The 13,646-nt window shown below is 40.5% G+C and overlaps 1 protein-coding gene across 1 annotated transcript in view; it reads left to right on the top strand.

Annotated features, from left to right (window-relative positions):
• Window positions 1-13,646, top strand: part of AGAP1 (ArfGAP with GTPase domain, ankyrin repeat and PH domain 1) — a 303,223-nt gene that overhangs the window by 80,616 nt on the left and 208,961 nt on the right.

Genomic DNA, 13,646 nt, shown 5'->3' with positions numbered 1-13,646 from the left:
CAAGCAGTGTAACAAGCTGTACTAGACCTCCCTTTTCCTTGGATTTATGTTTGCTGATCGAGTGAAATTCATACTTTTTATACATTATGGTTCAAGATTTTTTTCCTGTTGTCCCTGGGGACTTACAAGGTCTCTTTCATATGCAGTTTCCCATGTGCTTGGCAGCTGTTTGATGTTGGAGCCATGCTGTTTGTTGGGGCTCTCACATGTCCTTTACCTGGTTGCCACTTTTCCTGAAAATTCAGGGACTTTGCAGGCGTCGGGGACTTCCAGACTTGTACTGCTTCATCAGATTTCTTCAAATCTGCACCCAGATTCAAAAGTGAGGGGAGGACAGAAGAGAAAAGATGACCTTCTGATGACATGTCTGCATCCATTTTTCTCCTTGTTGGAATTAAAGGAGGAGATGGGGAGGTATAGTCCAGAGTATGGCATTTAAGAAGTGCTGTAATTAGTACAGAGGAGTTGACTGATGTATTGCTAACAAAAGTTCCAGGGAGGTTTATTTTTTAGCTATGGCAAGTGTGTCATTCACTAGGTTACCTGTAGGAAACAGTTAAAAAAATCTCTGCAGAGCTTTTCATGGGTCCTATGAATTTTGTAGGGTTAGTTTTATGGCACCTTTTTTAAGTCTTGATTTGAATCACGTGCAGCAAGGCATGTTACTGGAAACGTGGAAGACACAATGGTGATGCAGAGCTACTGATGTTGTGGAGTAGGTAGCAGCTGCTGCATTCTCTGAAAAGTACAATAAATGAAAGACCTGGTTCATCATGTGCAAATCCCTCACTAAATGGAAACAAGAATGTTGATTACATTTCATCAAAATGTGAAAAAATAAGATTTCCATATTAATTTGTCCTCCATCCATGTTCAGTTTTCTAAACATACCTGAAAAGATGACAGTATCTGCTCTCGTTTCTTTGTGAAACATCGAGTATCATTTCCAATCTGTAGCAATCAAGTACTGCTTTTCTAAAACACAGAGTATTGTAGGTGTAAGCCTCTCTGAATACAGGGCATTTCTTAATATCATGCAGAAACATGTTTTCAATTTTTTGTGCTTTGATTTTAATTTCTAATCTACTCTGGTTTGTCGTTTTACAGTCTGCGTTACGCGTTTGTGTTGCTGTTTTCTGTAGTAGCTTGGGAAAATAACGCTGCTGCCGAGCTGTCTCGCATCTTGCAGAGCCTTATTCTCAAAAAGAAAACACAGAATAGAAATAAGTCAGACATCCTGTCAGCTTGGCAGAGGTTGAACTGTGGAAAAACATCCCTGTGCTAAATTTTGTCATGCTGCAGTTCCTGGTGGAGCTGAAAAGAGCAGTGACAATTTCTGCAGTTCTTTTTCGAGCCGAGTGACCTGATCAGCAAACTGATTGCATAGTGAGTAACACGGGAACAGCACGGCTGCTGACAGGGCTCGAGTGCTGGGGTTGTATCCAAATCCAAGGATTTAAAAATAAAATAAAAAAAAAAATACTGCTTGGTGCTATCTGTTAGCGAGGTGATTCTTTAGCCCTGCTTTTGCAGTTTGCAGTTGCTGATGATGCTGTGCTGGAGGGTGGCTGAGCTGACCACAAGGTTGGGTGAGGGCCAAAAAGGGCTTCAGCAGAGCGTGAGCTCCTTAAAGCACCACTTTATGTTTTCTTTATTATGGTGACAACCTTTTTCTTACTTGCCTCTGTTTTATTTCCAAGAGGCCTATGTAAACCGTGGCTCATTTGCGTTATTTTTAGGGATAGTCTGCCTTGCTAGCTGGTCTTTGTTGCTCTTCCTACTGCTATGCCCCTTATTGTGCTATTATCACTTAATCTGATTCAGTTTTCTTAAATTTTTATTGACAAATCTTAACACGTTAACGCTTTATCTCCTGCCTTAGAGCGTGTGTTCTTTACAGCATGTCCAGCAAGTTCTCAAATATAGTGTGAAGTGTCGAAATCTTCATTTCTTTATCTTGAATGTGCTGTCCCTTGGTCATTGGTTTTAATTGTCCTTTATGGATTTTAACTTTAAATTTGTTAGCACAAAGGGACTTTGCTGGCTTAGTATTGCTGAAGGAAGGAGTGAGAGCTAGCATGCAAGGTGTCTCGACTGGAGACAGAGGAAAAGGAAAATGCCCCCTGCCCCTTGCTATTGAGCTGACCTTGAGAACACTGCCAGCCTGCTCAGGGCATCACTGGAGTGTTCTGGAGAACCTGGAGACATAAACCTGTGCTCAGGGTACAAGGTAGAGGCTGTTAGAACCCAGGCAGGAGGCAATACCAAACCTGGGGAGTCTTGTGGGAAAATCTGCCTTCGCCTTGAGAAGCAGCCGTGGTGTGCACGGTCCTTTTGGGGTGTTGTGCCGTGATATTTCTGGCCATCCCTTCAGGTTCCGAAGAGTAATTGTTGCTCCTTGTATATTTGTTAGTTCTGGCATACTCATTTCATCTGAGTTGTCAAACAAAAAACTCTGTCAAAATGCTGATATTACATTTCTATCTCTTAATTTCTATAACTTTTTTTCTGTTCCTGAGTGTTTGTGGAGTATTTAGTTGAATTTATTAAGAGAATAGCTTGCTTTTTCCCCTTGCAATAAAGGGATGCTTTTGTCTGCCTATCAAACATTTAAAACTGTTGTAATAAACGTAATCCTTTTGTAATGTTCTCTGTTGTGTAACAAACACGTTTTAAACATCAAAGTTTATTATTACCATGGATTGTACTTCAAAAGTGAGTTCTGAAATGCATTGCAAATCATTCCCTTTCAACTAATCCGCATGCATATGCAAATCCTATTGAAACTGTTTGCTTCTCTGGGATTAGCACTTGTGTATTCAGAGTTTAAAAGCCTGCATGAATCTGTGGGGGTGGTATGTCTTGTAAGGCAGGAGAACTTAGTCTTCTGAATTCCTGCCTCTGCCAGAATGCACCCAAGAGCTGCTGAGTTTTGAAAAATGCACTTTTTTTTTTTCCTCCCCTCATTCACCATAAAGTAGAGCATCCTTAAACTAATTGTATATAATTGGATTTTGAAATCAGCGTTCGATCTGACGAGGTCGCTTGCAGCAGTGAGCCCTTGGTGTTGCAGAAGGAAGCTTTCCATCACTGAAAGTGGAACGCTCCCACGGTTCTTACAACGTGGCTTTAGTCAGTGCTGAAGTATGGAGTGAACTGTATCTGTATCTACTCGTTTTATTTCCGTTTTTGTGAAGATGGGCTGGGCCCACGTGCTGACCAGTCTTAAACAGTGAATTGCTTCACAGGTACCTTAATTTACTGCCAGTCACTCAGACTGCTGGTGGATGGTCAGGCCCACCAAGTCAGGGTATTTTGAGATGGTTGTTAAGGGATATAAACCTTAGCTGGATGCAGCGTTGGGCTGGGACAGCTGTTGGTATCTGGACATCCCAAATCCTTTGTTAAGGATGAAAAGGTCCCAATAACATACGGGAGCTTCATGTCCTGTTAATACAGTGACTTCAATGATGCCTAGATGCTTAGAGTGGTGCAATCTGCACTGTATGTTTTGTTAAATCAATGTTGTTCACTTACATCAAGCTCTCCTGTTTCTTTTCCTTAGTTACCTGAGTTGTGTAACATGCCCAGAGCAGCACGGCCAGACTGGCCATCCGTGGGATCTAGGTGGTGTTTTGTGGAAAATAGAGCATAGTATTGTATTGTACAACTCAGAGATAAGTCTGTAGAATATAGAACTACTTTTCGAATAGCTTTTCTTGCTATATTTTGGTATTTCATTAATTTTGTCTTTTCAGAGGTAGCAATCTTCTTGTGGTCCAAGTAGCCTTGTTCTAGCAATGCGTGCTCCCATTCCAAGCTGGAAAGTTAGTTGGCAGACGGATGGGACTGTGTGATGAAAATTATCCTGACTATTAATTGTGATTTGGGCACAGGGACTCAACTAGTTTTATTAAGGGATTACAGAAACTGGGGGACTCCAGCAAACTTTGGTGTCAGCTGGTTGCTCCCTGTGCACACCCTAAGTTGATAAGCCAAAAACTCTCAAAATGCTTTAAAAAGACCTGTGCTGTGTTTTCCTGCCTGTTACTTGCCTTCCTTAATGCTGACAAGTGGTTCATGTAACATGCTCCTCCTTTCCTTGCCAACGCCTGTGCTTGCAGTACTGCAAATGTCAGGCCAATAAACTGACCTCCACCAGCATTAGATTTAAAGATGCGAAGAATGTGTAAGGAAAAGGTGATTAAACTTTTAGTGTGTTACAAAAATGATGCCATGAAGACCTCTTCCTTGCTTGCTTGAACTGCCTGGCATCTGTGGAGAGGGGCTGGGGTGGGGTGAGAAGTGGTTTCTTGATGGGTACCCTGACAGCACATCTGACTTCATTTCGTTATCTGCTGATAATTAGTAACTAGTGTGATGTAGCCAAGCTGTGCACTTTGGGCCTCAGTTTGCTCTTGTTTTGATTTTCTTTCTCTTTTTGCCTGCTGATTTATAACCCTTGAATGAAAGTTTCCTGTAACTTCCAAAACTTTGAATTAACTTTTTAAGAAATCTTACGCGGATAGAGACAGAAGGAAGGTTTTTTGGGCACGTTTGTCATCTGTGTCGAGTGCTCTGTTCTGCTTGGTAGCAAATGCTGCATTCACTCAGGAACCTCTGTGGAGAAATGGAAAACCTTTACCAGCCCTTCAGTGCCAGTACATTTGTGTTTTGCAGATGTTACTCAGCTGGCATCGCTGCTCAACAAAAAATATTTACATTATCCAAATTACTTACAGCCTTCTCACTGGGATTAATTTCTTTTGTGCCTTGCACCTACATGCATGATTGAAACCTTGGTTTCCAGCAGAGCTTCTTCAGAGGTAGACGATCACCTTTGTCCTTAGGATGTTCAGGAGAGACGCAGTGATGCCTGACAAGGGGAGGGTGCTGTGGCTGTGTGTGCAGGGTAGAGCTGGCAGCACCCGCTGCCGTAGCCCTCCTGCGCGAGCAGGAGTCATCCTGCCCTCTGGGGAAGCCGGTGTGGTCCCTTCGCAGTGGGATTCACATCAACAATTCATGTAACTGGGCGTGAAGCAGATGCGACAGGAAGACAGAAATGTGTTCTCATGTGGTGGTGACACACTTAGAATTCGTTTGTGAAATGAATCACAGAATGGTTTGGGTTGGAAGGGACCTCAAAGATCATCTAGTTCCAACCCCCCCTGCCATGGGCAGGGACACCCTCCACTACACCAGGTTGCTCAAAAGCCTCATCCAACCTGGCCTTGAACACTTACAGGCATGGGGCAGCCACAGCTTCTCCAGACAACCTGTTCCAGTGTCTCACCACCCTCTGAGTGAAAAAATTTCTTCCTTATATCTTATCTAAATCTCCCCTCTTTCAATTTAAATCCATTGCCCCTTGTCCTGTCACTACATGCCCTTGTAAAAAGTCCCTCTCCAGCTTTCCTGTAGCCCTTTTAGGTACTGGAAGGCTGCTAGAAGGTCTCCCGGAGCCTTCTCTTCTCCAGGCTGAACAGCCCCAACTCTCTCAGCCTGTCTACATAGCAGAGATGCTCCAGCCCTCGAATCATCTTCGTGGTCTCCTCTGGACTCGCTCCAACAGCTCCATGTCCTCCTTGTGCTGGGGACTCCAGAGCTGAACGCAGTATTCCAGGTGGGGTCTCACAAGAGCAGAGTAAAGGGGCAGAATCCCCTCCCTCGACCTGCTGCCCACGCTGCTTTGGATGCAGCCCAGGATACAGTTGACTGTCGTTTTTCTTGGATTTTAAAAGTAGAGAAAGGAATGCCTCACCTGGGGCTCGAGCACTGGTTAATCACCTGTGGGAGCTTTACTTCAGAAGAATAGTTATTATGAAGCTGGTAAAAGACTAAAAAGCTAATAGCTTTGTTAATAAATGTATGAACACATGGGATTTTTTTTATTTCAGTATAGTAGACCCCGGGATTTCTAGGCACACAAGACACTGCTGTGTTAAGTACCTTCTGGAGTGTCTCACCACACGCGTGCCCTTGGAAAAGGCTGAAGACAGCTGTCAGAGTCACAAAACCAATTTTTACTTTAGAACTTGAAAAAAGCAAACGTTTGCCTATCTGCACTTAACGAAGGAACGTCATTGGCAGACGCTGAGGAAATATTTTTTCCATAGAAAATTGGATTTTGTGCATAAAACTTGTTAATATTAATAAAGACAGGTCATTACTGGTTTCAAGTCATATATGCAAACTCCGAGAGATGTAGTGTGTTAGTGGTGCTTCTGTTGGTGATACTTTTGTGTAAAAAAAAAAAATAAAATTGAGAGAAGTAAATCAGCTTCGGGTTAGCATATATACAATCGACTTGCTCTCATCATTTTTGCCTCTTCTGATGGCTGATGCAGTTGCTTGTGTCTTATGCATCATAATTTACAGTCTCACGGAAAGGTATGTTTAGATTTAAGCTGTGTAACTAATGAGAAATATAGGAAATTTATAGCACCTGGTGATTGATTGGATAAGTACCTAGACATTAATTGAAATCTGAGGACTCCCAGCTGTCTTTCAGTTTCAGAAAAAATCTTTTTGGACGAGCAAAACTGTTTCTTCGTAGTATTTGGGAAGGACTTTTCACGTGGAAGTACTTTTCTTGTTTATGGAGAACGTGGTTGGAATGGAAAGGCGGGAGGTATGTTTCTTTTGTGATTTGCCAGTGCTTGTGTAACTGGTGTGTGTCCCCTGATCTCCTGCAGGAACTGCTTGATTTGCACCTATAGCAGTATCACTCAGCTCCTTATTTTACAGTCTCTGTGTGGCATCAGTTGTCTTCCCCTAAGATGGTGTATTTTGGCCCGAATTCAGTACAGAAACTTGCCTGTGGTCAGCAGTTCCTGCCCATCTTCCCTGTCTCTATTTAGCAGAGAGGCCGTCGGGCCCAACTGTTGTGTGACAAATTATCTGGATAAATATTTTGCATTAATCTCTCCATTAATAGTGCTGTTGAACTGGTCGTCTCTGAAGAGATGGCACAGCTTCCTTCTGCGCCATCATTCTGTAAATGTACCATTCTTGCTGGAGCTTAGTCTCCTGAAAATGTCTAAATTTTCCCATTAAGTGCTTAAAAAGTAATAAAACTAAAGCCATTAGCCTTCACTCGTCAGATCTGTATCAAGAGAAATATTCTTCAGTGCAATAAATCTGATCAAGTGTTCGACATTTATATCATTCGAATTCACTCTCTGGAAATGGACCTTTGAAGGTAAATTGCATTAAGTAGGGCAGTTTAAATTTTTAATACAATCTTATTGTAACTGTTAGCAAATGATTAAAGTGCAAAGAGGGGCATATATGTTTTGTGAGATTTATGTTAAACGCTATATGATGCTTCTGCTCTGGCGGGTTGCTGCTTTTATGACAGCTGAATGTGCATAAAAGCCGCAAAAACAAACAAAAAAAGAATTTAGCCTTTAGTAGTAGATGACTTTTTATCTGCTATCGGATTTGTGGAGATCATTTTTGGAATGGGATTTGTTTCACCTGTGAGGGAAGCAGCAGTCTGGGTTACAATAAGCTTAACAGTTTTTCTAATGGGAATCAGTGTGTCGGAAAGGTGGATTTTGATGGCTCAGTGGGCAACGAGCTCATCAACTGAGGTGGTTTATTTAATCTTATTTAGATCCTTGATGGTTTGTTTTGAGGAAGATTTTTCTTTAAAGTGCAAGAACGTTGTTGTATTTCTTGATTTTGACAGTGAGCAGCGAGCTTTGCCTTCAGAAGCGGTGATGTATTTGTGCCTCTTTTGGCTTTTCCTGTAATATTGTTGGTTTTGCTTTGCCCAGTATCCATGTCCATACTTTGTAACTCAGTTTTATATGGGAGATTGTCACCGTTGGGTGCAGCTGCCGTCGGTATTACAGTAGTGAGGTTTGAGTGTCTTAAAAGTACCTCAAATTCTTTTATTTTGAAAACTTCTCTTAGGGAGCGGTAACAACTATGTGGTGTGTATCTAGTGCTCAAAAAACATCAAGCTGATACCATCCAAAGATGTGGGACACCTTGGAGATAGAGAGCTGCTGATGTTTGAGGCTGGAAGTACTCTGCATGAGACATGATGCCTGATTTCTCTTTTGTGTTTGTGGTTTTTTTTTTTTTCTGAAGAGAGTATTTTCATCTTGAGGAGTAAGAGGTATATTTAAAGTAAGGGAAGTCATCTTTGTTAAACTGAAAGAGGATAGATTTCCATTAGATCTAAGGAAGAAATTTTTTATACTGAGGGTGGTGAGGCACTGGAGCAGGTTGCCTGGAGAAACTGTGGCTGCCTCATCCCTGGAAGTGTTCAAGGCCAGGTTGGATGAGGCTTTGAGCAACCTGGTGTAGTGGAGGGTGTCCCTGCCCATGGCAGGGGGGTTGGAACTAGATGATCTTTGAGGTCCCTTCCAACCCAAACCATTCTGTGATTTCTGAGGAAATGAAGTATGTTGAGGATACAGCATCTTCTTGCTGGCCTTTCTGTAATGTTAGCTCCTTTGAATGCCATGTGAACATAAGGTTTTTGACGTATCCCAAGAGTCAGGTTAAAAAGGATAGTTACAGCTGTCAGGGGTTTTGCTGGTCGTCTGGACTTCTGATGTGCCCAGATACTTCTAATCAAACCATGGATGACTCCTCTACGTGTGAACTGTCTGTTTTGCAGTATCTGGCCCACCACATGAATGCAGACTGTGCACCAGATGTGCCACGAGGACAGGGGAAGATAGAAACAGCTCATCGTTAATTTGAATCCGCCACTAAGAACAGAAGTGTGCCTTCAATTATAAGGTTTTATTAATGAAACTGCAATTTGGAGCAGTATCATCATGCTTGCATCACACAGTGACGGGGAAAGTGCCATGGCTGGAAAAAGGGATGAAGATAACAGTTTAGTTTAGGAGACAAAATGCTGGGTTTGATAAAACATACACATTACAGCTTCTCTGCCTATGTGTAGTTTGGTGTTAAAAACATGGAAATGAGAAACGACTTCTTATGGCAGACCTGCCACGATGGATGATTTCAAATACATTCAAATGAGTTTACTTATCTTGCAGCCTGAGAGATCAGCATCTGTCTGCTTTCTGCCCATTTTGGCTGGAAAGGGAGTTGATGTTGAAAGTTGGTGAACCATCTTGAGGTGGAGCAAAAGAGTAGATGGGGTCACCCCTGCTTGCAGTGGTCACTGACTCTGTCAGTGCTCTTCATCCTAAACCCTGTCCTTACAGCATCCAAACTTGTCTGGCTTACAAACTAGTTTTGGGACTGCCACAGAATTTGAAGATCTATGATTTCTATTCAGAAATTACGTTTTTCACTCAGCTGCACTGGAGGCACAGCCCTTGTTTTGGGACCAGGTGTGCTGTGCATGCACATAGTTCTGTGATGTCAAGGTACAGCTGTACCTCTGGATTCAGAGACTTTGCATATTTAGGAAACTATTTTAAATAATTTTGACAGTTTAAAAAGAAATCCTTGATTTTTCTAGTGAAAGGCTTTTTTTTTTGTAACAAAACCTTTTCACAGGTGAATTAATAAAATTCTCTGAATGCAGCATAATTTAAGTTAAATTTGACTTATTAACGTGAATAAGCTTATTTCTTTCTGAGTCTCACAAATCTAACCAGAAGCTTTCTGTAATTTTGTGTCACTTTGTGTACTATTAGGGAAATTATTGGATGTGCCTAAGTCTTTAGAAAGTATAAATACTGTCTATGAAAACTGTAATTCAATAGCATGCCCTACAAAATAGCTTTTCCATGAAGCTACTTCAAAATGTAAATGTGAAATTGCTGCCAGGTGGTAAAATTCTTAAGCATGGTGTTGTTGTATGTTACTTAATTCTATGTTTTGACATTGTTAATATAGAATATTAATATAGAATATTATATATATATAAATAAATAACATAGAACGATACTATGCTTAAGAATTTTATTCTTAAAGGATAATTAGAAGTCCAATTATTTTATTTGTGAGCATATTATGAAATACATCAGTATGACATAGTCGTATTTGAATGTGCTGTTTTCTCGGTTTTGGTGTTTGGTTTTTTTTCCTTGTTTCAACTTTTTCTTAACCTTTGTATTTAAAATTGTACCTTCGTGTGGGAAATGACAGGATTTATGACTTGATTCCATCATAACAGAAAGCTCAACAGAGCTTCATGATTTACTGGTTAGGTAAACACGTGCAAAAGTCTTCACCTGTGTCTGTTTGCCTAATAAATCCTCAAGCCATATGCTTCTAGAATCATTGACAGTTCGAGCAGTGAGGAAAACATAGGTTTATTTTTTAAATTTCTTTAGATACCAGATGCTTTCCAGATTGTCTAGCGGATTTGTTGGCATATTTGCTTGCCTGATCTTCAGAGACACGGATTTGTATCAAAGCTGGGAATAAGTGATACACAGAGGTGATCATAGTGACCTGTGGAGGAAAACAAAATATATTGGCATTGATCAGAGATATTTCATACTGAGTCTTATTTATAACTGTATTTTTGTATCTGGTAAAACAAGAACAGTTGTTATTTCTGAGAGCCATAGCTGAAATATGTATTCCAATGAAAGCATCACAAAAAAAGCCCAAAGATACCAGTAAGGTGTGGTTTAAAATTTATTTTAAGGATATTAAAATAAGATCTATGTAAGGATATTGAAATGTTCTAGAAACGTTAACACTGAACTAGCCCGTTGTAGCTGGACTCGATAAACTGTGGTGATTGTGAAACAACGTTTTTAAGTATAAAATTTGTGTGTTCATACATACATTCTCTATTTACTCGTATTACAAAATAGCCCAATAGTTCTTGGAAAATAGCTGCATCTGAGGAGTTAGAAAGTCGTCATAGTAGAGTGAAAGAATTGTTTGTTTTAGTAATAAGATGCATCTTCAAGCTCTTTTGAGGAGCCTGTGTAATAATGTAATAATAATAACATTATTATTAATATATTATAATAATATTGTAATAATATCAAAAAACTACCAGCTTTTCTTTGTAATGTACATTATGTTCAGCGTATACATTTCTTCTATTGGTTAACTACAGCCAGGATGAGCTTGAGCTTCTTTCGAAGAGCCTGCTCTGCTTCAAGTAGACTTGCTGCTGTAATTACTACTTATTAGCCCATGGTTCCCAGAAGAATATAAAAGTACATCAAACAATTATGTGTAGCTTGGAGTTTTAACCATCCCACGATAGAGAAAGTGAGTCAGAGAGAGATAAGCAAAGCATATAGCATCAGTTATCCTGCTCGTTCATGTTTTGCAGAAGCTATATTGCTAGTTTCGTAGCTGTGTACTTGGCTGTGCTGGCAATTTTTTAATTGCAAAATTAACATGAGAGTAGCCTTGACTTGGTTCTGTCCTGAAGGTAACTGTTTATTACAGTCGGTGTTTAAATCCTGCAAGTAATAGGAGCAATCACACAAGAGCTTCATTTCCAGCAAATAACAGCCTTACGAGGTAAATGAGACATAAAAGAAGATAAATTTGTTTTAATATTATGATGTAAAGGGAATTCAGGTAAGAATTGGATCCTATGTTAAAACTTGTCATCGTGTTTTGGCAGCAACTTTGAAGCTCTCACTGGATTAATCTTCGATAAGTTTTTGTCTACGTTATGGTTTTATATTAAAATAGATGCCACAAAGACAACAATGTGTTAATGGGAGAAGGCAGGCTTCTCCATCAGTGTATAGTATTCATTCCCAGCTAATGAAGGATTTTGCTTGTTATTAGAAACTTACTTGTGACAACATACATATATCAACGCTTCTAAAAGATTAATTTATTCGCATCTTTTTACCTGCATAGTGTAGGAGTGATAGATTCTCTCCAACGTAGAAAACTAAGTGGGTTTATTTAGCATTAACAAGATAACACATCTTTCTAAAGGTTTTGGAAAGCAATATCCAGTGCTTTCAGAAGTGATGCAGAAATTCAGTATTTAATTTATCCTTCTGTATTTATTCAGTATTTGTCCTTCAGTATTTATTTTATCCTTCCAGTACTTAAAGGGGGCCTACAAGAAAGCTGGAGAGGGACTTCTTACAAAGGCGTGTAGTGACAGGACAAGGGGCAATGGATTTAAACTGAAAGAGGGGAGATTTAGATTAGATCTAAGGAAGAAATTTTTCCCTCTGAGGGTGGTGAGGCACTGGAACAGGTTGCCCAGAGAAGCTGTGGCTGCCCCATCCCTGGAAGTGTTCAAGGCCAGGTTGGATGAGACTTTGGGCAACGTGGTGTAGTGGAGGGTGTCCCTGCCCATGGCAGGGGGGTTGGAACTAGATGATCTTTGAGGTCCCTTCCAACCCAAACCATTCTATGATTAACAATGAGAGAAGTGAGTTACTGAGTCTGAGTCTCTAAAAATAAAGCTCTGGAAGTGCAGCGCCTTTGGTGTTTCTTCCACGTCCTAAGGATATAGGTACACACTGCAGGGAGAAACTATGCTGTCATTGGAAGCAGTACTTGTTTGGGAAGGGAACGCAGAATATTTACTGCTTGTCATTGCATGGTGTGAAGTTGTGGTGGAGATGCCTTTGTTCTCAGCCAACTACTTTAATAACGCTTTACCTTTTGACTTGTCAGCTGAAGTTGCATTTGCTTTGGCATTGGCGTTGTGTCTTCACTGAAATCCCTGTTTTAATTTTTTTTTACTCTCTTGAACCTGCAAAAGCAGGTAATTTCACATAGCAGAAGTATGGATACAGTGGTTTAAATGTCATCTTGCTTACCTTATTCTCGCTGTGAAACCCCCTGCTTCGTTGGTAGCCAGAAGGCTGTGTTGAGACACTTTTCTTTCTAGATCTTGCATGGGGCTTGAGAAGTACAAGGAAATAATACAAGAGTGAAAGCTGTCTGGTTAATATGACTACCCAGTGCTTCAAAGTCAAGTGTGTTTTAGCCAAGTAGTAAAAATGCAGGTATCACATATGTATGTAATCAAATTGTTTTAAAAAGTAAAGATTTGTTAACCAAGCACTTAGTTCTCTACAACATCCTAATGCTTTTGGTGCCTTGCACTATAGATCCTATTTTTTTTTTTTTTTTTTTTTGCTGGATAGTTTGACTCTTTTCTTGCCATGCAGGGTCAGAGGTGAGTACCTGCATGCTTTGCTTTCCCACCCTTGTCGGTCACACCATAATGCGAAATAGAGGTTATCCCAGCAAGTACCACCATAGTCTGTTAAAGTGGATTTGTGTTCAGAGCAGAATAATAACTTGTCTCTACAGGTAGAGCTTTATAGCACGCTGTTTCTCCAGGGAAAAATAGCTTAAGAAACTTCTGACTGTATGTTGTGCTCGTGCCAACTGGTTGTTCAACCACAGCTTAAAGCGGATCACTGAAAAGACCTGGGTTTAGAAGGTCCTCAGCTGGTTTTCCTGCTGGAAATGGCATTTCATGCAACTGCCTCCTACATTGAGTACTGGTTTTGTGCATTTGCTTGCTTTGGCTTTATGTGTGACATGCTTGCACACAAGAGTTCCGTGTTATATTGACCGCTACTAATGTTACATGGAACAGATTAATCATTGTTGGGAAGAACTGAAACGGGTAAGAGTTCTGAGGATGAGTTTCGGGTTTTTTTATACATGGATATTAAAGGATAGGTCCTCTGGCAGAGATGTCCCCCTCAGCAGGACAGGGAGGTGTATGTTTGTCACGG

The sequence above is a fragment of the Tauraco erythrolophus genome, chromosome 8, assembly GCF_009769465.1.
Source record: "Tauraco erythrolophus isolate bTauEry1 chromosome 8, bTauEry1.pri, whole genome shotgun sequence".
NCBI classification, from domain to species: Eukaryota; Metazoa; Chordata; class Aves; order Musophagiformes; family Musophagidae; genus Tauraco; species Tauraco erythrolophus.
The sequence above is the reverse complement of the archived record's forward strand: the minus strand, read 5'-3'. Positions and strand labels throughout refer to the sequence as shown.